The sequence below is a fragment of the Bombus bifarius genome, unplaced genomic scaffold (genome assembly GCF_011952205.1).
Source record: "Bombus bifarius isolate JDL3187 unplaced genomic scaffold, Bbif_JDL3187 scf7180000007977, whole genome shotgun sequence".
NCBI lineage: Eukaryota > Metazoa > Arthropoda > Insecta > Hymenoptera > Apidae > Bombus > Bombus bifarius.
The window spans coordinates 4,278,032-4,304,216 of NW_022884362.1; the positions used below are offsets into that span (position 1 = coordinate 4,278,032).

The 26,185-nt window shown below is 33.0% G+C and overlaps 1 protein-coding gene across 4 annotated transcripts in view; it reads left to right on the top strand.

Annotated features, from left to right (window-relative positions):
• Positions 1–26,185, top strand: part of LOC117204030 — a 149,277-nt gene that overhangs the window by 42,799 nt on the left and 80,293 nt on the right. The window contains exons 1-2 of one of the 4 annotated variants that reach the window (XM_033441026.1): positions 5,892–6,087; positions 22,249–22,601. The exons of 1 other annotated variant lie outside the window; for it this stretch is intronic. The gene's annotated coding sequence lies outside the window, so the exon portion shown is untranslated. Of the gene's footprint in view, positions 1–1,781; positions 1,834–5,891; positions 6,088–22,248; positions 22,602–26,185 lie in introns of those variants that run through there. 2 more of the 4 variants (XM_033441024.1, XM_033441027.1) reach the window with 2 other exon arrangements.

The following is a 26,185-nucleotide window of genomic DNA, read 5'->3' on the forward strand; positions in this document are numbered from 1 at the left end:
GTGTAAAATATTACACAATGGGAATATAACATGAATGTAATATTAGAGTAGAATAGAATACGGGTTATTTACGATATACTGTAATATAGAAAATATAAAAATTGCTAATGATTAGAATAGTGTAGAAATCAGATTAGTAATATAAAATTACTTATACTTGTTAGTTATGCAGTAGTACTAAGTATACATATGTATCAAATGTTGTATTTTCTGAAGCGGAAGTTAATCATTTTCATTCCTTAACCAATGTGTTATTGCCCGCATAAGTAATGACGTGAAGTAGATTTATTCACGATTATATAACGGGGGTGTGATATATGATTTTGTAAGGTTTCGTTCGACAAAGACTAATCAGACTGCATGCAGTGTGAATAAATAACAGATTACATAAATTCATCAGGAAAAGGCAATTGATCGCAAACATATTTTGTATTCACTTTTCTCATACATTCGCAATTTTACAACAGCACGCACACATTCTCTCTCTCTCTCTCTATTTTCTTTTTTTATTGTTAAAATTCGTGTTAGCATTATAGTCTACGATGGATGACACTGATCGCAGACAATAAAAGGCATGAAATAAAACGCAATCACTAACCGAATAACGATATTGGTGTCATGTGGATGACGCGTAAATTTGATTTCGTAATGCCTTTTAACAATTGAATGCATCGCAATTAAAAGGTAACTCCACTTTGTGTACCCAAAAGAATTGAAGCATTCTTTGCAGTGTCACTTTGGTTTTCACCGCCACCTCTTGTATTTATATTAATATCGTTATAATATTATTATTTCTATATCTATATATACATGTTTTCATTAGCGATATTCATTACAATATATTTATTATTACATTTTATTTATTACATATTATTATGACACTTTAGTACTCAATGAAGAATTATATTACTGCCAACACTACCAATTCATAGCATCTTTATAAAAGGAGTTCTTCTAAAAGGAGAACTTCTAAAGAATTTAATTTTTTTTTTTTTTTTGGTTAATCAAATCAAAACCAGTTTTAGTTACACAACCCAGAAGGTGGAGTTCTTGTAAATTCTATTGGCATATTAATCGTCCTTCGTTATCATACAATAAGATGCTTCCTGAACGCTCTGCTGTGACACAGATCATTTGAAGATCTCCCTTGCCCCGGGGGTAATCACGAACCTTTGCAAACTCCGCAGAAAAGGTTAGCAATCTCTAGTTTTCAACTGTTAGGGTAGTTTTCTCTCATGTGCATGAGGACCAAGATCCCTTAGGGACGCGTATATACCGCAGGCAGTTTTGTCTTTGTGTAACGATTTAGCTGTTGTCTGCCAACTTTCTTGGCTGTTCGAACAACTAGGCTGGCTGCTTGCGTGGAAATCTTAACCTATATTCGAAGTCCCCGTTTCCGGTAGCCACCTCGAGTTTCACAACGAAGTTCTTAATAATGCGATTACCGCACCCTTTCCAGGCCAGCCGTCTTCAACTTTGTCGTTTCTTCCGCTAATTCGATCGTTCATCCCTTATATCGCCATCTGGTAGCAATGTTTGCCAACGAATTTGACAGAGAATTCCTTAAGGGCATTAATATCTCTCTGATTTCATTCGTTACTCCTTTTAGTAATCGATGTGTTTGAAAATTCTGGGAAACTTTGGAATATTTTTATCCACTCGTTACGTTCCCCGTGTTCTACGTATCTTATGTATTACTGGAAAATGAAAAATTCAATCGTTTTCAAATTTTCGAAAATTTAAGACCGAACTGTTACTAGAAATAGATTTCTTTTTTTCAGATTGGATTTAAGTGACGGCAACTGGTGATGCTGCAAATTATTATTCTCACAGGTATTTATATTTTTAACTTCACTTTTATGGATAATAAGTAAAATGAAAATTACGACTCGGGATTGGTTTGGCAACCGATCTTCATTACATTTTTATTCCATTTTAAGGATCACCTATTTGTAAGATAAAGAGATATTTTGTCTCACATGGTATTATAGAGGTTTCAGTGATCTTAATATCTTTAATTTTGTCATAACATTCTACGTTTACATTTTACTTTTTAATTCAAAGGTGTATTTTAAACGTTTCTATATCCTTTTTTACGTAAACAGTCCAGAATACTCAAAAAACGCACGAGCATAATAAAATCGATCTTGACTTGAATTGTTAAAAATGGATGACATATGTGTAAAAAAATATATTTAATCCCAAAAGCAAATAAGAAAGGAGATTTAGAAATATGAGATTGGTCGATAGCGTATGGAACTTTAAAACTATTCTGTCATGAAACGCGGAAAATGTAACTTATTCGCAGAAACAAGTCTAAGTAATCTTCAGAAGAAAGTTACAAATGAAAAATATTAATTTCCAATCCAAATATCCGACCTTTTAACGTCTATTCTCCTCCATAAGTTTAAGTGTTTAATAAAATGACAAAAACTTATAATGGAAATGTTTTTGTCGTATTTCTCCTCGATTCTTCGTTCTGCTTTATTTACCTTGACTGTGTGGAAGTACATTTAATGTTTGAATTCTCTCATGCTGCTGCTTTACGCTTTGTTTTGGAGTAATTAATTAACGAAGAAGACTGTCGTAGGAAAAACTGACAATCCGTTGTAGGATAATGCCACTATTACTTTACTCAGATTTTATTTGTTTTAGAGTTTTTACCTAACGAATGCAACGATACACATAAATCGAATGTTTCTGTTTTAAAAGGTTTGTTTAAAAGGTCACAAAGAAACCATTCAGGTCTTATTTATGCAGCGAGCTATGCTATTTAAATACATGAAGTCCAGTTGCTTGAAAAGTTACTGAAAAAAAGAAGCGGCCGCAAAGTGCTCCAACCGGCCAAGGACAAATTATTCTCATTTTGTAGTCGTAATAAGAAACGGCGTGGCCATTTACAAGACCATCCTATTTCCAGCGTTTCTTCGAATTTGCATTTTCCACGGTTTTCGTTACCGATGATAGTGTGAATCATTCCTTTCTTGGAAGCTAAATTTGCCAGCATCTTCTTTTTGTCTCCTCTCAACGGGTTCTGTATAAAATTTGTCCTTAGCTTAACACTTTACATAAAATTTACACGTATTAATGGAATGCACTATATAATTCTGGATATTATATTAATTGTAGACTCGAAGACTTTGAGAGATTAGAAATCATGGACTATCTAGTTACATTAATAGTCTTTTACCTTCTCATGTCGTCGTCTATGAATTGCCAATTAAGAAAAAATGGAAAGTAGTAATTATTAGTAGAATATTAGTGCCATATGTGAGTTTTAATTATAAATATGTTAAAAGAAAATCTTTGATATAAGTGTGTATATGATTTACACTGAAATTTTTTAATTTAATTTTTGAGGTAGACGACGATAATGGCTGCAATCATTAATTTTCGACGTACAACTTTCTCGTGAATAATCCATAAATTATTCAAAGTTTTGCATAATAAAATTTTTTATTGATCCACTATCTGAGATGGAAAATGGAATATAGTAGTTACATACATGTTTTGCTTTTTAGATAATAAACATATTGGTTAGGAATTGTCTTTATTAAATACCTTTGAATAAAAAATAAGTAAATACTTTTCAGATATTTCATTTGAATCATTTCTTTCCATAAAGCATTTTTATAACTTCAATAAGATTGTATATTTTTGCACAAATCATTGCGAAGCTGTATACAAACGGTATGAAACGGCTTTAGTAAATGTAGATTAATTAACAGAGTACATACTTACTACAAAGGATTCACTTTATTCAATGAGTTTGTTTGCATGCGTCAGTTCAATTCAATTACTGGATTGGCCACAGTCACAGCGTATTGGAGAACCATATTTAAAGATAAAGTGAATTAAACGTGACCTCATGAATTTGTTTATCCTCTTTTCTCTTATTTTCTTCCCCCTTTTTCATGCTTGGAATGTAGTTCGCGCGAAGAAACGATCAATTTGCGTACGAATGAAGAATAAGAGGTTTTTTAAGTTAAATGCATCTAAGTACATAGTTAGGTAAATCGAATTTCTACAGCTATTTTTATATCATTGTGAATTATCCTTTTGCATCATTTAATCGCAGCCTTTTTATGAACTCGTTTATTTCATTTAGTTTCGTTATCATTGTGAATAATTTCTCTTCTCGTATTCCTGTTTCGTCACTTCGGATAATTGGCAAGTTGAAGAACAATAATATTATTAGATATAAATAATGTTTATCCATTAAAATTTAATGTGATTAAAATGCTGTTTGCTTAATCAATATCTATTTTCATAAACACTTGTCAAAATATTTATGAGTAATTTAACGTATTCGATAATATAACTCGATTTTTATTTTAAGTAAAATAAATCAGATTATAGTACAGATATTAGTAAAAACAAAGTCAATAAATTAATTAATAGGAAAATGGTGCAAAGTGAAAAGAAAGCTATTTCTCGTATTTACCGTATATACAATCAGTAGGATATGTACGACAATAATTAACATATATTACTTTGTTCCTAGAAGTTACTTTATCGTTTATTTTATTAATTCTCATATAATACTTTCTCGGTAAGTCAAATAACGTTAGTCGAACAAGTTAGTCACAAAGTTAGTCGAACTTTTCCCTTTGTTTTTTGATATTTTTCCTTAGTGGATCTAAAGTACGCGATAAAGTTCCCCATTCTTCCATTACTGTATAAAGACTAATGGCGTGCCACGATATACAAGAAGTTCGATTATTCTATGCAAAGTTCAAGATTGAACTTTAAAATGTTGAATCTCAATTGGCTCAAGCAACCTTACACGAAGAAACGTCACCGTTTACCTCTATGGAACTAAAAACGGTACTTATTTCACATTTATCCAAGAGCCAGCAATAGCAGGAAACAAAGTGACAACAAAGTTTCTGCAGAAATACGAACTGTTGGTAGGAAGCAGCCCACGCTGCAATATGCAAGAAACCAGCGAGCGTTCGTCGACAAGTAATTGACAGGGGAAGGCAAACGAATTGTCGATTCCTCCTCCGCTGACTTTCTTACTCTGATTAATTAGCTTCCATTCCACGGAGAGCCAGCCAAACCGAGATATCATTTCCCTCCTCGTTGTACTTTCGTTCGGACGTCATTCGCGGATTTAGTCGCGGACAGGTCGGGATTCTACTTTAGTTCCTCGTTAAATCTGGGTTAAGTGTTTCAACGCGGGGGAGTCCGGACTCGATTTGCACTGTCGTCATCGAGCTCTATAGAGTTGGCGCGCGCGTGTAGCCATCGAGAAGAAGTCGCGCGTCGCTACCTGAATTCGTTTCGAATAGCCGTCGACTCGCCGTGTTCCTCGTTACCAACCTGACGAGTAACCATGCAAACACGAATCGTATAAAAGGGATGAGCGTCGTTATGCATCGTGGCATGTAGCGAAAATCGCCACATTGTCGGCGGCGAACACGAATTGTAACCATTTGCGCGAATATCGTCTACAGCTTAATTTCTCGGCAAGCAGGAAATACAGTGGAGGATAAAATAAAGTTTATGATCGATACGCTTCGAATCTTAGTAGTCTAGTGAAAAGTGTGTCTGCCGCTCTGTGTGTCTCGTAAACGTAAACTATGAAATAAATGAAAATTACGTAGAACTTTTTGATGAATGCGGCCGTCCCAATCGCGAGTTGACAATCTCGATCGATGTATACCCCACGTGGTTAGATTATTGCCACGCGTTCGTCCAAAGGTCCACGGGGGTGGTTAAACAGTTGCAAAATGTTAAGGGATGATCGCTAATGGACGGGGGCGCAACAGTTGCGTGGGTGGATGCGCGTTTGATGAAGAAGCGAAGCGGAGAGTGGGGAGCAGAGACGAAAGAGGGATGAGGCACACGTAGAAGGGGGTTAGATCCCAGTACCCGTTGACGTGCCTCAGTATTCATCTAGTATCCACGCGGTGAGCAACCCTATCCGGTATTTCGCCGTAGAAACTCAGCGTGCTCTCGCGGCTCCATTGATGATCTTCGGTGAAGGTCTCGTCTTCGTTCGGATATATACAGTTTAGTGTACGTCCTTGTGCAAAATTAAATTATATCGATTAAAACCGTCTTGAGGAGAATTGATCGAAGGTGTTGCATGAAAGCCGGCATAAGGCGATTGACAGAGTAAATCGTGTGAAATTGGAATTTCAGGCAGATCCCTACTTTCCTCGATCGTGTGATTGAAAAAGCGCGGTTATTTTTGTATTATAGGGTACTATCTTGAACGTAGCAATCCAGTATGATAATATCATGATGATTTAATTTGGTGGGTTTGGCGGGTTCGATTTTTCATGAAATTGAAAAAAAATTTCTGTATTATATTTGATTATGAAATGTACGCTAATTTAAAAGATTTTGGCACTTACGTTATAGACTTTCATTTTATGTATCATTATTATTATTAATATTCTTGGTTCGAGTATAGTTGTTATCGTTAGCTATGTTTTCTTGATAGGAAATAGACTTCTTTACATTTACATGTATTTATTTACACATAATACCAAAATATTATTCTACCTTCTGTTGTTTACACCGCGTTACAGAATATAAATATCTTCACTCTTAATCTCCTTTCACGAAGTTCACTGGAAACTGTTTGTAAATATCTGTATAGCTTTTCAAAACAGTTACCCCGTCTTCTCTTGCCTTCTTATCACATTTCAAAACACTTCATTTTGTTATAGTTTTGGTTAATATTCGAGAACTGTTTATGTATTGAATTTTGTGCCCACGTGTTGTTTTCAAGATCCACATAGCCGGCAAAAGCTTATGCCAGGCAGACTATACAGTTAAGTGATCGAAGCAAACACTTGTTAACCACAATATCTTTTTAATTCAAGAACGTTTGTCCATTAAACTTTAGATTATCATAACTTCATATCATCAAGATTATCATAACCTTTTGATTCAATCTAATTTTACACGAAGTAGGTAAATACATATACAGACCAGAGTGTTCTTAGTTAGAAAAATCAATCCTGTCATTCTGGCCATTAACAAATATCCAAAAGTTACCATTTTCACTAATAAATATAATTACTCTGAAACTTTTTACCATAAACCAAGAAGAGTGTCTCTCTTTATTTAAAATTCTATTTTTGTTTTTAATGTTCTATTTCATTAAAATAATAGCAAATTTTTTCGAAGCTGTCGTCTTTTGAAACATACGGAGAAAATACTTGAGAGAAATATGAAAAGATCGAAATTCTGATATTTCTAATTGAAACTGCTAAATTCGTATTGTGCGTGAAATAAGATATTTTCATTTTGAAATGAAATGATAACAATAAATTTGTACATTCTTCACGGATCACCTAATCCTATTACGACTTCTGGATGAATGTGCACAGCATGTGTGTAATTCAGGGTTAACGGTACATCTCTTTCAATAGTTTTCATCGATCCCTCGGTTATGAAATAACGACCTAATTTATAGGTAAGTGGGTTGTGTGTGTCTGGCGCGGTTTTTCTTCGATCACGTCGCCGAGAAGACCCTAGGACGATGTATTCTTCGAAAGGTTTCTTTCACGAAACGCGCGTTGTTACGAATTCTTCGTTAAAAAGTTCACAGTTCATCGTCGCATTAGTAACGTGATTTCTTCGAATGCGAAGTCTGTCGTCGAATCCCTCGTAATTAAAGCGAAGTGTTAGGTGGTTTAAAAATGTCGAATGTAATGTTCTCGAGCGATATGTTGTACATTTTGAATTTTTCTCGCGACTACATTCAGTTATGGGATTTGATATTATCATTGGACAACTTAAAGTTTACGTGCGAATTTATGGGTAAAATAGAATTTCGATATTGTGTTATTGGAGCATAGTTATTTAATATGAATAAGTAAGAAATGAGGGAAATTTCGATAATATGTTACAGATGAAAATCCTAAAATCTCTATCTGTTAATAATCATTATTAATCATTATTACGTATTATTAACGTGCATTAATCATACAATAACATACGAAGTACTCTTCCTTACGCATACGTTTATGCTACTGTAATCACTGTAATCCAATCGTAGGTATGATAATACGTTTAAATAGATCAAAAAATAAATTAACAAGCGTTAACATCGTGGTTATTTTTACATTACATTAACATCGTTAACATTCCACTTCTTTGGTGTTTAAATGTAGCTACTTATCCCAGCATGCTGTATAAAAAGCACAATTCTTCTCGGAATCCTCAAACCAGCAGTTAATCTCTCGCGCGAAGATAAACGAAGGGATTATACATAAGTTTGAAGTGGCCGGAGAAAATTTCGAGATGGTCACGCTGCAGCTCGTAACTTCCCAACTCTAGGGAACTTCATTCGAATGTTTCTCTCCGTGATTCGAACAATAGCGCGGGTAATTATTAAATTAATGAAACCATCAGTCAAGTCATTTCACGCTGGTCAAGCTTCGGAGAATGGAGTTCGTTACGATTTTCACGACTTGATACTTCGGACAAATGTTGGTTTTTTGTTTTATGCGCCGCCGCTTTCGATCCCGTGAAACGCAGACCGTGCGAATTTATACGGCGTTAATTAACGAGGGCGCGAATTAGAACAGTCGAACAAAAAACGTGGGCGTTTCGCGCTATTCTATCAGACGATGACGGTAAGCGATGCTGGCATTCATTCGCGCAAACATTCATCAGGGATGATTAATAATTCGAAAAATCAATTTCTTCGGCGAAACGCACTGTTTCAATTTTAACCGAGAGCGGTTCAAATGCGCATCAATGATGTTTGAGTAGCCGGTCACCGTTGCAACACGCGGACTGATTACGTAAACGACAAAAGTTAGTGCGTTAAGTGTCAATAATGAATGGTTTCCATGATTTATTTCCGCGTGTGTAATTGAAAATCGAGGAAAACAACGCGCTTTCCAGCAGATTGTGAAATACACGATGGCATGAAATTACTGGATGCTTTTATTTGATCGAATGAAATAGCTGCGATTTTTATTAAGTTACTCACTAGTGAATATAGCAGAGTTCTAAACATTTGGGAAAATCAGTTGATAAATCATTGAAGAAATAATGGGATTAGCGTGAAAATTTGTATTCTTATTTTATTCCGTGGTTTTTATTATTTTTTATTAACGTCTGTTTATTTCGATTAATTTTTATTTCAGTTGCGTTAAAAATCCCTTTGTTTTTCGTGTTTTGTTCTCTTAAGTAGAATATTTCCAACGGTGAATATATTCGACCAAAGGCCAGCTTTTCAAACAGTGGAAAACAAAAAATATGTATAGAAAAACAAGGTAAAGTATTGACGAATGGTTTATGCGCGTTATTCAGATATACACAGATTACCCCATAGTTGACATATTCCATATTACAATTCGTTTTCGTAATAGAAAATTAACACATATTGAAGAAATAAATTTAACGATTCTTTCGCTTAAGCGACAAATAGAAGAAATGTCATCAAGACAGCTTTATTAAGAAAACTAATTTTTAAATAAATCAATAAAAAGGATTCAATGAATCTCTCGTCCATAATGCGAAGTTTATACGTTCATTTGGCATTAGACAATAATTGAAGGAAGAAGACAATTGTTTTACATTACTTTAAATTTGTCTTCACAAATTAAACACCGCAGAGTACTGGAACAAATGAAAAGCGTCCTTTCATTAAAAGCTTTATTATTCCTGACACAGTGCAAACATATACTATTCTTTTAGTCCAATAATTTACAGTATTATGGCATATAATCCTTCTCTATTGCCACTTTCAACATATAATAACAATTTCGTTTTTCTTATCCGAAACTTCTATTCAGAGCTATTTATTTCAAGCTATTATTATATTATATAATAATTATATAATTAGTATATAATAATAATTATATATTACATTAGCTATTACTATATTATATGTATTTGAAACTCATTTCAGAGTTCAGGCTATTTTCAGAGTTCGCGATTAGTCGCGATGTTTCATCAAATTATCCTCATTAAAAATAAAGAATCCATACGTCAAACGGGCTCGATTCATCAAAGAAAATTATTCCGAATGTTTCTTTTATGATGTCGATTATTCAACGGTCCCTGTAGACCATAGAAATGTCTTCTCTTTTCAAGCGGAGAGGGATGCATTCGGTGATACCTTCGATCGCCGGATTATTTCTACGGAATAATGCCTCGGGCCTGCCAGGCTTTCATCTGTCTTCATTTACGAATACGTAGCTGCCGATAACGCTTTCTCTTTCCAATCGGTGAAATTATTTTCCTGAAACACAGCCAGATAAAAGACCTGCGTATAATGGAACCGCTAAAACTAAATTGTCCCGCAAGAAATGAACGCTTTCCCACTTTGTAACACGCATTCTATTTTTCTTCGTGTTACATCAATTATCAAGAATGCAATTCTCGTTGTTTCCTCGAAAATCCACTTTTGTTCTTCACGAGATCTTTCTTAATGCGTTGTCTCTTTCTTCATTTGGATTTTACGTGCACGTTTCTGTACACACACACACACATATATATGAAACTATTCGATTACTTATTGTAGAAAATTTTTATGAACATATTACGCGAAAACCTGTTGAAATTTCACTAATGCTACGATTAGGCTATCGTCATTATATTGGGAAAATTTGAGATCAATCGGAAAATGTATATAAAGACGACAGAGGAAAGATGTTTTATTTCTTTAGGATTATGTACATAGACTGAAAACGACATAAACGATACTTGATTCTATTTTATAAGCAGTAGATATTCTTCTTACTGATAAATTTAATTAACAGAATAAAATGTTATACTATGTTCTTTCATGGTTCTTTGGGATTTTTAAAAACATTTTTGACTAACATCACTCTTGAAAAATGAATACGAAACAATGTATGAAGCATTTCATGAAACTGTATCTTTCGCAGTTTATTAAGTATTTCTTACAGAGTAAATTTTGAAATTATTTTCAAGTTATTTTATACTATAGAGCAAGCTAGTCCGGATATTCTAACTGTATTTATAATCTAAAATTAAAGATACATTTGCAGCAGCATATTTTTGAATTCCAAAAGGAAGAATTACTGAATATATTCTAAATTTCTCGTTCGCAGTTCGACAGAGTTTCATAAAAGATGCCGACATAGATGCGGAATAAAATTACGTGATATTTATGAGAAACCACGAAAGGGAAAGCTGTACAGTAGTCCCGCTTCTTGAAGAGTCAATATTTCTTGCCTTTTTTCTTTTTGCCCCGGTATCATATTCGAAAGTCAGAAATAAATCTCTCCGTTTTCATTCGCGCGCGTTTCCAGAGAAAAATTACGATTTACTTACATGAATATCTCGATTTACAATTTTTACCAACCACCCAAGTCGATCCCTGAACGATTTCCCGCGCAAAAAGTCGATTTGCTGCGAACTTGTCAGAGAGGAACGAGTTTCTCGGATTTTTATAATGTCGAAGGATAGCGAACAGAAGTTTGCTATCACAATACGCGGTCGGGATTTTCGAAATCTTTTGGAGTTGCCGTTTCTTCGTCGGGAAACTGCTCTCGAGTGGGTTTCACGGCTGTAATTGCATTCGCCGGGACTGAAATTCGCGTCCTTCTTCCACTTTCTCTTTGTGTCGCTGGTCACCAGAAAGGGTTACATTCCGTGAAATAATTGCGTGCACGGGGTTACGCGACTTCATGCCACCGAGATCCCTACATTTTTCTTTTTTGTCTTTTTTTTTCTCACTCTCTTTCCTTCTTTTTCTCTTTCGTTTTTTGTTCGTTGACTTTTTACACTTCCATTTTACTCGAACCTTTGCAAGGGGAGAAACGCCACCGCTTTAGTATTTTTTTTTTCTTCTCTTTTTTACTAACGAGCAACGACCACGAAAGTGCTGAAACACGACTTGTACGTTTCATCGTGCGACTATTCAGGTTTAATTCTCAGGAAAACGTCACCCTTTAAACCGGTGATTCGGTAGGAAAGATGGTAATAGACGAGTGATATGGAAATTTGAAATATTTAACAGACGAAAAGGAAGATGGTAGAAACAGAGAAAATATTTTAAATATGTCATTGACTGACAATGGTATTCAATAATATTACAAATGCCTTATTAATATTTTTTAGCTAATAATGTTTCTCTTTATTTGTATTATTTATACTAATTAATATTAAACTATATTTTTATTGTGCCTTTGAAATCTCTTACGAGACTCATGTTATCTACTATACACAAATAGAATATAAATTTGTATTAGATTCTGAAATTACAATTTTCTAAAAATAGCAGCAATTTAATTTAGCAATGTAATATTTATAATCCAGAACGTTCGAAGCTAATATCGACTATTACTTTCATCAATATTTATTCATTAATTGTACACACCTAATAACTTCAGATGCTAAAATTAGATTGAACAGTTTCATTCGAAGTATACTTCATATTTGCAAAGATTTAGAAATATCCAAATACATATGGATGCGAGTGTACGTTATTATTTGCATTTTAATTAATGTTTTGCCATTTTTGTTTCACGAGTAAACTAAATACAGTAATTTAGTTCGTGGTCAAAGACGCGTGGGTAGAGAAGCCAGAGGTGAAAAATTAAAACGTAAGACCGATGATAGCGATTAAATCAGTTTCATTCTGGCCGGGCAAATTCAATTTACGCGATGCACGTTTGTTTTTCGTTTATGCGGTACCCATTTTTACCGTGAAATTGGAATAAACGCATTGAGACGAACCGAAGAGAAACCATTTGTCATCTGTTTCATGGTGCACGCCACGGTATAATTATCGACCAGGTTCGTGTAATACCGCGGTTCTTAACCATCGTTGCACCTGATTCATTCTAATTACACATTTCCCTTGTTCTAATTAAACATCGTCGAAATAGATATACTCTTCCACGTCTTGTTTGTCAACTTGATATTTAGCATATAAATGAGAAAAAATAGCTGGGCATGAGATTTGTGTTAATTTGATATTCCATATAATTTTGAAATATGATATGAGAGTGAAATTATTGGGTTAACTAGGTGAACTACTTAAATTCTTATTTGTCCAATATTTAACATATAAATGAGAAAAATATCTGGCGATGAGATGTGTGTTAATTTGATATTTTACATAGGATATCCGAAAATTACTATGACATCCTCAAGTTATTAACCTCTTAATCACGACGTCGTTGACCAAAAGCTTGCTGTAAAAATCAATATTATTCAGAATTCATTAATATACATTATTCAAAAACTTTTAAATAACTTCAATCTTACCATATTTCTTTACCATATTTACAGTTTAATTTTTTCTATCCGTGCCTTTTGCCTTTTGTAACCAAATAATCCGCGGGATTTCGTTAAAAACGCATTCTGAGAGAAACTCTCTCAAAGCTTATCCTCTATCGCCGTATGATCCTCCCTTGTCGAAATTGAATCATTGCGCTCGACGGTGAAAAACTATTATTTGCACTTGGCTTCGTAGCGGCGAACAGTGGCGAAGGATATCTCAACCTGGTCTGTTTTACTTTCGGATAGCTTTCCTCTAAGTTTCCAACTTGTTATCTACTTCAGCCTGGAGGGAATGGTAGGATGGAGATTTTAGATTAATCTCTTTGTCACATTCGTTAAAAATTTGGGTTAAAATCACTAGGTATAACATTTTTCTTCAAGTGTAGAAGTTTCGTAAAGTTTCTTTTAGTGATATCCCACTTCTCATAAAATTTTTCGCTTCGTGACACAGTTGCGAATCATTTACAAATTTTAGACACCAAAAATGTCAAAGAATCTGACGATAAATCTATTTAGAATGCTTAAATAGATTGCTAAAATATATTACTTAGATAATTCTCATTCGTTCGAAGCAAAGTTTAGAATTGTAAAGAAACTGATTTGCGTGTCTTATATCTTTAAAAGCGTTGTTGAAGGTATGTTAATCTGAAACTTGTATATTATTATTAGTAACTTGCGGACTTTTATGCAAATTCACATTTTTCAGAACATAATTTAAAAAGTAGAACGTCGGTAGAAAATTTCTTTACCAAACATTATAAGAAGCACCATATTTCGAATATTTTATATATTTTATCACATTATGAACATTCTGTGCAATTTTACGCTTCCAAAAATCCTAAAAAATACATGAAGACTCACAGTCTTCTTAACAATGTATCGTATAGAAAAGGAGGAAATATTAAATGTTTTAACGAGCTACAAATTCCTCCAAATTCTTCTTCCAACTTTTATTTATCATTCTCCAGCCGATCAAAATCTCTTTCAAAACTCTGCTACTTAACCGCTTGCGAATCGATTTCAGCAGCCAGAGCCCACTTCCACAATTACTTTCTACGTGTTCACTTGCTTGTTTCCGCAAACTATCGGTTGGAATCAACGCGAAATCTTCAGAGAAGAGTGCTGTGCGCAGACTGTGTCAGAGAGCCTGTGTCTCTGTGCGAGATCTCTTTTCGTTACAAGAAAGACACGGTTGCTACGGTGGAAGAATATTCTCTTTCTTGTTTTTTCTTCTTTTTTTTTTATTGTCTGTTTTTTATCTGTTCATATATTTATCTGTTTTGTATTTATCTGTTTTGTATTTATCTGTTTTGTATTTATCTGTTTTGTATTTATCTGTTTTGTATTTATCTGTTTTGTATTTATCTGTTCATATTTTTTGTTTATTATCTGTTTACCACATTAAAGAAGAAGGTGTATCTTTTTATTTAATGTGCACTAATAGCGGTATGAGTCGATTGTAAAATCAATGAATTTTTGTTGTATCCTGTGATAACTATTGTACATGTATGTTGTATGTCCTGTGTGATATCTCTTGTTTAACAGTAGGTATTGACAAGTCGTTATGTATTGTGTCGTTAGAGACATAATCATGGGACATTATGTATGTTGCGAAGAGTTTTTGATTGAAATCACGTAAAAGAATATGTGAAAAGGAAAAGTCGATATCGTTCTGACAACGGACAACCGTCGTAGTTTCTGCAACTTCTTCAGAAATTCAGCTCCGTTTCTTTTTCTGCATGTGTTCACTGTATCGCGTCGCGTGGGATCGAGAAAAGAGGTTATGACAGGGGTGGTACGAGAACGGGACAGGATCCCGATGACAGGGACGGACGACGACACCGAGGATGTTGCTTTATGCCTGTAATACGTCGTTTATCTTGCGGTCTATATCTGTCTAGCCTCTTATACGAGGACGCAAAACCATCCTGTCCTCTTTTTTTTTTTCACGCTCATCGCACTATCCCTTGTTAGAAGAGGAAGTGAGTGTTCCATGTGATCGTTCGATTCCTCGCGTAACTCCTGGCAATATTGGGGCGAGTTGTGCCGTAGTTCGACGAAATAGGCAAAAGTGGTGTAGGAGGAAAAAGTTGAGCGGTGTAACGAGGTTTATGTCACTGGAGGAGTTTACTCTTTACCCTCTTTACCCAAAGTATGCATTGAAAAAATGCTTCCTGTTTTTTTCCTTTATCCGATATATTTTTCTCTTTTCGTTGCTTTTCATTTCTCTATTTTTATCTATTTCTTCTTTTTTTCGAAAAATCTCTTAGTTCTCTGTATTTAAGGTTTAGCTTGCAAATATAAAGCGGAAGTTGTAATTGGATATTTGACTCGTACACTAACGGGGATATTATTATACCGTACGTATTATATTGATAATTGCAGATTTTCTTTATTTTTAACATTGAAAACATTGAAGTTTTTCAGTTTTAGTTTGCTGCTTTAAGATTTTATACAATTTGCATTTATACCAAGTATGCAAATGTGTTTTCTTATGAAAGGAAGAAAATAAAAGAACTGGAAAAATTTCTGCCATAACACGGCACTAACTTCTAACAATATTATCTTATCATAAATATTATATATTCGCTTCAACTTTTAAAACATACGTGTTAATTTTTACGAAATATGCAATACAATATTACATTTCACGAGTAACTGATACATCGAAGGTTGAATTATTAAATTTATTTATAAAGATATATAGTTTATAAAGATTAGATAAATATCTTTATAAAGTACTAGGTATAAAGTATTGACATGTTTCACAAGTATATGAGAAATTTTTGTCGTGTACATATATTTATTGAAAAATGTTACATTACGAACCCTGTTTTATAATAAGACGAATAGTTAATTCTAAATATACATAATATATTTTAAACGTCGCGGGATATTCACATAATTAACAGACAAATAATTCGATATTTTAATATTTATAAATTTAACGCAATTTTGGATATTCAAATATTCTATTATTTTCCCGCTGTTTTATGTTACCTTTGTTGGAATTCATCTATTGTGTCAGAAAGCTAGAATATCAACTTTTTTTAACGGGATGCATTGAAGACTCCTGTTGAAACGTAGCGTTTCGTTGCATTAAATGAAATTATCTTCTCATTGCCTGCAGGCTAACACACGTTAAAAACGAGTAACAACTGGCAAACAAAGAGTATGACGAGCTCACTTCATTCATTTACAGGTATACCATTTTCAATCTGATTTTATTAAATTGTGAAAAAAAATTTATAATATTCAAAGCTAAAACTATTTTTGCAGCATGTCACAATCTATTTCTATATAATATCGAAATTTCCCTTTTTTGACAACTTAGGACAAATACATTCTTTTATAATCTTTCATAACAATATCAACCAATTCAAATATTCAATAAATAAATAATTGAAATTAATTAAATGAATTGTATTTTGGAAAAATTTATTGCGCGAATACAGGGCACAAGAGATTTCATTAACGGACATTAAAGTTGTTCACTGTTACGTTAAATTAATTCATCTCCGGTCATACAGTTTTAATTACAAAAAAGTTCGTTAATTCTCCAGGATTTAATTTTGAAAACAAACAACTATCTATATAGATATATGTGAATTTTAGATAAAATACTCGCTGTAAATTAAGGGTCCATATGTGTATGTATCCTTGCGATAACAGCGTCACGTTACTGCATACTTTTTTCATTTTTAATACGCACAAACTATATTTTGGATCCTCAGAGTTTAAATAATTAACAATTTTTTACTTCACTTATTTGATCCTGAAATGTTTACATTTTACCATTCAGGAGCTAAACACTCTTTGAAAAATTCTTTAATGAACTGTTTACTCTAACTGTTTACTTTAACTGTTTTTGAGAACATAATTTAAGAATAGAACCTCGGTAGAAAATTGTTCTACCAAGCACTATAAGAAGCGCCATATTTCGTATATTTCACATTGTTATGTATATTTAATAATTATTTATTCTTATAATTCTTTTACCACATTTACTTCATTTCCTCAAAGCAAACAATTACTTTCGATAAAATTGATCAATATACAGTGGCTACAAAAACTATTTACACTTAGGTACCATTATTTCCCTATCAATCGTTTTCTTATCAGGTTCTACATTTCACTTTCACAGCATCAAATACCTGTAGTCGCATGAAAGTATTACTACGTGATACGAAATTTCATGTACTTGAATCTCATTAATTATTATGTAAAGCCAATTATTTTGTAGTCACCATGCTAACTTCTGTCCGACTCAATTATGCCACTTCTTTGGCACAACTTCGACGATATTAATGCGTATAATTAAACGATCGTCGTTCACTCGCAAAGAGCGGAAACAACGAAGGAGAATCGATAAATCACACGTTAAATCTTCGATTCGATTCTAGATGCTTCAACACAGCAGATGCTTCCCACAGCTTCCATACTCGAGCGATTTACAAATTTTCATAATAACTTCCGATCTATTGGAACAAGCAGACTTCGTCAGAGGTAGAGTTTATCTTTTGAAAACGTGTTTCCGAACGGAAATTATGTTATACCGTAAATTTCCGGTGGCAGTGGCGATGCAAGGCCGATGAAGATCGACTTGCATTCGGTATGCCGGTGAATTTGCGTAAGTGGGAAATCGTCAGAGCAGACAGGCTCATAGACAGGTTAGATCAACCGTGATACAGCTGTTAATGACGCCGCCAATTGCGTTAGTTACCGGCGAGTATATACATTAAAAATTTCATTAGCTCGTCGTATCTGCTCCGATGATTCGAAAATGACACGGAGATAAACATGGAAATTATGCGACACAATTTTCTGCTCTTTTTACCTCTTAAATAAAGATCCTGCTAGATTTAACAACAAACTTTGTAAATGCGGCAGCTTATATAAAGTATGTTTTAATTAACGAGAAAAAAGCTGGCGTTAATAGCATTTAGTAAATTTATGGACGTTTAATGAGCGAAGTTGAAATACGATAAAAAATGTAGGGTCAAGTATTTGTTACATAGTTAGTATAAAATTTATTGCGCGTGATTAAATGATTGTGTTGTCATTTTTTCCTTTTTTTTTTGTTTAAATGTAATGCATAGTATAAATAATGAGAACGAGCAATAACTATATATGATTTATCATAATGACACTAATTTATATCCGATGATATAACTCACACCGTTGTTTAAATTATTTGTATAATATATAGTACTCGTGAAGAAAAGTATTCGATTTACAATCAATTATAAATAGAAGAAATTGTACGGTGAATTGTTATACAAAATTGTATTAGAAATATTAATAGAAATCATTTTAATTAGACGTGGTTTAATGTCTTAAACGGTAGATATTAAAAGAGTTTACGCTTGCTACCCTTTTAATTATTCTGTTATTAAGAGTCCCTTTTCTTTGGCAATTAACAGAAAAATCTTGTTAACTATAATGGGATCAGAAAAGCTGATTTATTTCTTGTAATTATTTCATTTAAACATAACATATTTATGAAGCATAATTGCACTTCATTTCGTAAAAAGATGATTACACGAAAACTTATCCTTAACATAAACCATGTTACATATCGTAATACATCTATTTTTTAACTTTAGATTGAAATAATCTCTGTGAAATCAGTTAACGTTATCGTCAACCTCGCGTCAATGATTGAGCGAATCGGGAATAGGAAATCGTTGAACGGTCGAAAAAATAATGTCAAGTGGTTCAACAAGATGTCGATCGAAGTCGCACGTTTTTCTTCGAATTGCAGGAAATAAATCAAGTTTCCTATTTGGTATTAATAAATCTCGAGTACAATAGGTCACTAGTTAATTTATACGTATTGACTTGCTGTTCGAAAGGAAAAATTATGTCAAGTATATGTTAAGATTTTCTGATACAGAAGGAAATGGAATTTATTTATAGATTCGTGCCCGATGTATTGCACGTTTAATTTGTAATACGATATTTTCCAGACAATTGATAGAATTAATTTTCCAGAATCAAATACAATGAGAATGCAGAATATTAAATAGAATCTGATAAATCTTTCTCCTTGAGAAAAGATAATTATTTACGTTATTCCATTGAATGTAACTGTTAATAATTCATTGATAATATATCTACGTACTCGAAAGTACTTGAAAACAATTTATAATTAAATAATTCAGACTTTGTACTCTCTTCAGAAAATTAATTATTTGAAAGCCGATGCCGTAAAGTGTTCATATATAATATCTTTCTATAATGTATTGTCATTCAAACACTATATAAAATACTTGTTTATGATATAAAATTACTAATAATACCATGTAATAGAAAATCATATAATATATAAGCAAAACATTTAGCAACAATTGGAAGAGTGATAAAATAAGGGTATTAAGATTAGTAAGAGAAGAAAGTAATGAATTAATTATATTCAAGGAGTCAATCGATGTATAAATTTCATTTATTTGTGTCTACGATTATACCTGATGTATAATAAGCAGATAAAGCAAAAATATTGTACGAACATAAGAACAATTTTTGAAAAGAAATATTGCAAAAAATTTCTATATTTTCTTGATCTAACTGTGTCTTTTTACTACAATGAAAAACCGACGATTCTATTAGAAAATGAAGAAAATATAAAATTGTTTAACTTTTCACATGTTATCGAAAGCTTCTCTTATCTGAAACCTAAAACGAGCTACTCCTGCGTGGAAGTTTTCCACAGATTAGATACATCTAATCGTTGATCGATGTCGATGCTGTCTTCTGCACTTAAACGTTTCTTCTTTCGCCATATCACTGTCACTGCAACTAATGGCTTGGATCTATTGTGTTTCAAAAGATCGAAATCTTCTTCTTTCGTTGCACCAGACGTGTACTAGACGTTCAAGATCGATTGAAGTATTCTCACAAAACTTTTCCACCCGTAACGATTATTTGCGATTCAATTCCCAGATATGTACATCTCTTGTCAGTCTTTTTATCGTCTCAATAGCACCCCTAAATATTATATTTAATTATGATATACAGTCGGACCCCCTATAACGCGAACTAAAAATTGCGCCACTAAAAATAACGCGATTAGGAAGTTGCTGGAAATGACTCATTTCTAAAATGAAAATATGTGCGTTTTTGCAATAAGAAAGCATTGTTTACAGCGTGTACTGTGTAACAGTTATTATTATGGAACGCATATTATCTTGCCGTATTAAAAAGGAACTAATCAATGATTGAGTTTATTTTTTGTTTCTTAGATAGGTTTATTTATACTTTGCGTTACCGGAAAAATGGTTATAGATAAGATATATAAAAATATATAGTATAGGAAATATTGTTTTCATTTATAATAACAAAGATTAGTAACTATTATCTAGTGTTACAAATATACCATATATCTATTGTAATATGCTTCAAGTATCATTTTATTGATTCTTCTTAGAAACACTTGAGTTCTAGAAGCTTTATTTAAATAACTTCATAGTCTATTTCAGTGATCAAATTTGGTAACTTATTTTGGAAGCAAAATTATTTACTCAGTAAACATATTTATATTAATAATTATATCTGAATTTAGTAAATGTAAACGTTGCCAATTTTACATTACATTTCGAACTAATAAAACCGGTATTAAAATTTATATGCATACTTTATAATTTTAGGGGTTGAAGTCTGATCGCACTTAAGCACCTAATGTATGTATCGAGTCGATATGCAATTCATATAATGTATACAAATAACACACTTTGAAAATCGACTTTCGAATTCGATTTTATTCCTGTATATGACACGATCGATCATGATTTCAATTATGTTGCATTAATTTCGAAGTAAAAGTACCATCCATAACAGTCGATATCACAATGCGCGACGCACAAATAGCTCATTATAATAGAGGTGGTATTAACGATTCGCGCATAACTTGATATCGATAACCTCCGGAAAATCCAATTATGGTTCGATTTGCAGTTCAACATTTCAGCTGATTGTGGCCAGGCTACCTTGAATGTCTATTGAAATTCCATAGTACCAATCCTCGTGGAAGCGGTTAACCAAAAATTTCGAAAAACTTGACATTTTAATGAGAACTCGTAATTACTCTTCCGACGTTTATACATTTACGGGATAATTTTGTATACATAGTAAAAGGAAAATATGATTCCTCTCGTATACAAACATTACTGATTCTAAAAAAAGATTAGCTTTCAATGGAAAAGCCGTTTATGCAGGATATTCTTGTTTTTACTCTTTCCGTATTCATATAAAAATTTCATATAAAATTTCGGGATTTATCGTATCCAGAAATAAAAGAGCAGAAAGATACCATCGACGATTTATAAAAGTTTTCGAATGAAAGAGAAGAAGATTTAGAAACAATCGATGAAATTGTAAACGTATAGGTATAATGCCCACTTCGTTTAGATACAATAAAAGCCATATTGTCTAATCTTTCGCGAGAAACGTTAACCTGCAAAAAAACGCACATACGTATTTTATTCTAAATCTGTTATTTCACTCACGCCGTCTAATATAACTTATCATGTAGAATATTGGATGAATTAAAATTTGCCTTTAAATAGATATCTTTATATCTAAAGCCGATGATTTATATTCATATGCATATACAGGGTGGTTGGTAACTGGTGGTACAAGCGGAAAGGGGGTGATTCTACGCGAAAAAAGAAGTCGAAAATATAGAATAAAAATTTTTCGTTTGAGGCTTTGTTTTCGAGAAAATCGACTTTGAATTTTAGCTCGGTACGCGTGCACTTTATCACGTCTCGTTATAACGGATCTCACTGTAGATCGTTGTCTCGATGAAAAAATTAAAAAAAAAAATTTTTATTCTATATTTTCGACTTCTTTTTTCGCGTAAAATCACCCCCTTTCCGCTTGTACCATCAGTTACCATCCACCCTGTATAATCATCTTTTATTCGATCTATTAAAAGGATTGCTACGTTCAAATTTCAATCGTTATCGCTTCAAACAAACCCTTCTAACGTATTGAAAAATATATTCTTCCAAAAAGTTGATACTCGCGCATCCGTCGCGAGCTAGACGAGGAAACGGAAGTCGAGGATACCAAAGGATACGAAAGTCGAAGTGGAAGGAAATATACCTGGCGGGTGAGAACGCGCTTGCGTGAGGATCCGCGTGTATATGTGTGTAATGGTGGAGAAAGTTGTACGCGCACGATGCAGCTGATGACCTTGAACTCCCTGTTAATGTTCGACATCGTGTTCCTGTTCTTCCTGTTCCTCGTCGGGGTCTCCTGCCTCGTGTATTATCTGCCCGCCACTCGAGCGCATGATTTCGCACCGCACGAAATCATCACGGCTAGAACGTCGCAGCGTCACGACTCGCCAATCGACAATGTTTAAGGTGAGTGAACTGCTGGAACGTTTGCGTGGCTTTAAGCGATGATTTACGATCACCGAAATCGGCCACCAAAAGACAAATAAAATTTAAAGGATATACAGCGGAGGTCGTATAGATGTAAGTAGTTCTGACAAGTTAATTGAAATTACCTTTTATTGATACATTTCGGATATATTTTTGTGTTTGAAACACTTAATTCAGGAATAAGTAGCTTTTCTATTTTACGTAATTAATATAAATATAATAGTAAGTGAATCTTCTATTTTACATGAGTTGTGAAAATAAAATTGTCCCATTTATATGCTCATCGTTGTATATGTTGGTACCTACATAGGATTATTAAGTTTCTCAGGATCGTATTAACATTTTTGTCAGCTGTATACTTTCCTGTAAATTCCATTCATAATCACAAGATTAAGAATATCTAAAAACTGAAGAACCAGAGGAATATGTAAAAACATATTTTATAACGCGTACCTCTATTAACTTGCATATTTGTCTTTTGAAACACTAAGTAAAAACAATATTTAGGAACACCATGTACGAGATAGCAAAAGTCTGATAAACCAGAATCTCTTCGTATCTGATCCCAACTTTGAACACGTCCTATAAGTTTCGGCTCTTCCTTGATATTTTTAAAGTACCTAATTCAAACTGTATAAGCTGAGCTCCTTTTAGCTGCTTCGAAGAAGACTCGAAAAAGCAGAGCAATATATTTCTTTCCGGTATAACGTATCGTTTTAGTTTTACGTAACCGACAATAGCCAGACTATCGCCAAAAACCATATTTTTCATACGATCCGCAAGGGGGTTGTAAAGGAACGTACAGTATATGTATACGTTTCCACTGCACGGCTAAACGGTATACAGCGTGTTCCACACAAGTAGCACAAGTTATAACAATGAAGAGGTAAAAGATGAAGGAGAATTTCATTAGTCAAAATTATGATGCACATGTAGTTGGGCGACAAAAACTAAGTAGATACCAATGAAGTTTAATGAAAATAATGTTAGCGTTACATATGTAAATTTAATTTATTACAACGAGTACAAAGAATACAAAGAGTACATCTGCGCATTTGTTATTGCATTTATGTGCTAATAAATTAGGACCTAATAATAAATTTCGTATCATATAGTAATAATATATACTTTCATATGATTACATTAAATTTGGTACTATGGAAACAAGATGTAAAATCTAATTAAAAAATGTTTCATTGGAAAATACGTGAACCAATACATTTTCTAATCATATTTAACGAAATTTCATTGATACTTATTTAAATAGCTTGTCCTAGTTGCGTGAGTCATCCTGTATACCGTGTTCTTTAACCCTTTGCTCGCCCTTCTCCTGTAACTAATGTACCTTTCACTCTCCGTACACTCCGCAACATCCTCCAACAGTCTTTCCCATTCCGACATTCCAAAGATCCTTGACCGTAGCATTTGTTTCAGTGTTTTCAATAAACTATTGTATATTCATAGATTATATTCTATATATTCGTGTATTCTTTTACTGCACAGTTCAACGAATGTATGTAAGTTCCGTTGAAAGATCATTAAAACTCATTCCTTTTTTAGTGTTATTTCCATTCTTCGATTTATGAATATTTTATTGCCGGTATAACATCCGCATTCTAAGTAGTAAACTTGGTCTTTATTTTCTCGAAAAGTCTATATTTCTCGAAATTTCCTTTCTTCCCTTATTTTTATTTCCTTCCAATCGAAAAAGAAACAAGCTCAATCTCTTGAACTCTACCCCATGAATATCACGAAAATTTCTTTGGATCGCTTTACCCGCATTTTTCCTTGCAGGAAAATCCTTTTCCGCGTGTGTTACCCCAAGTGTGGGTGTAGACAACTCGATACACATACATATAATATTGCTCATACAGAGGAACGTAAAGAGGAAGCGAAGCTTCGTGAAAGTTACTATAATATTTGCTGATCGTGGCTGTAGAGAAGTTATTTATTCTACATGTTCGTTGCGAAAGTTTTCATCGTTCGTGTTCTGTGCTTTCAAATATCTACTAGGTATGCTAATTAAATATACGAAAATAAATACGTAAATTTAAAAAATTTTAACATTATACGTATGTATTAAAAAATAAAAATATTTTGATATATACCCAGAGAGAAAAAATTATTGTGAAGTTATTCTTTGTTATTTTTATTCCTGAGGGATGAGCAGAATATTTAATTTCCTAAATAACGTATCATAATGAGGAAAAAATTAATTATAGTGTCATATATGTGGGTTTTTATTGTTACATATTGAAATAAAAATATATTGTTGAATCGAAAGAATCATTTTATTATATCAATGTAGGAAAAATGTATAGAATGCTCTTGTAAAAATGTATAATACGCTCTTTGAGAAAAAAAATCATTCTTTATTGAAATTATACTAAAGATCGAAATGGAATAACTTAAAGAACAAGAAGAACATTTTATTGCTTTTCCGAGAGTTCAATTAATTCCGAAAGTATATTCGAATAGTAATATAGGATTAATATTTAGATAAATACTTATCACATATAATACCTTATCATAAGTTGCTATATATCGTCACACATATAATATCTTATCATAAGTTACTATATAATGTGTAATAGGTTCTTATATTTTATTATCTGATTAAAAATAAAGATGATTAAAAATAAAGAAGTAAAAATAAAAATTTAGATCACATAAACTATACCATTTCCATAACAATCCTATATTACTCAAAATATTTCAATTTTAGTAACATATTTATATTGATTTTATTGGTAGGTAATATAGAATTTTTATTTGGAAAGTAGATCGATCTCTCATTCTCTTAATTCTTATTTCCACCTTTTTTGTTGAAACATAAATTTTAAATTGCAAAGTATAACAGACTGATTACCATACATGTTTTTCTTGTTGCCTAGAACCCAAAATTTGTAAGGTCGTCAGATCGCAACAATACAGGTGACCCCATAAATCAACTCCTTCAAATCTGGCAAACCATCACTCTTTATTACAGAGCTTGTTACAAACTATAATGGCTCACCCGCTGTGCAAGGTTCCTAATCACGTCATTGCCTTTTTTGCCATTTCAAAGGAAACTCTGATCAATCACGTCTATCCCACATTACGTCTTATAAATATTCCATTAGCCCTGCAATAATAAGATTATGATAGCCTCAATTGCAAGTGTATCTCGATCAATTCACGATCTCATTGTTATAAATGAATCGATCTCAACCTTTAACCTTTGCGTCAAGGGTTTGAATTTTGATAAATTGCTTCGACACAATGGCCTCTATATAGTTAAAACTCGAATAAAATTAAACTAGAAACATTCAATCGTTTGAAACTGTTAGGACGTAATTAAGACATAAATATAAATATAAATATACGCTGCTATTGACGCATATGTTGCGTCGTCTTAATTATGTAAACCTTAATTATTATATCGTCGATGATCGATATCGACGCAACTATTGAGTTTTTGTGAGTTACGTTTTGTAGTGTAACACAGCCTTAAAGAATTAATCGAACGGATTTACAACTCGTCATCGATATTTCATAACTGTTTACTCGAATCATTAATTCTT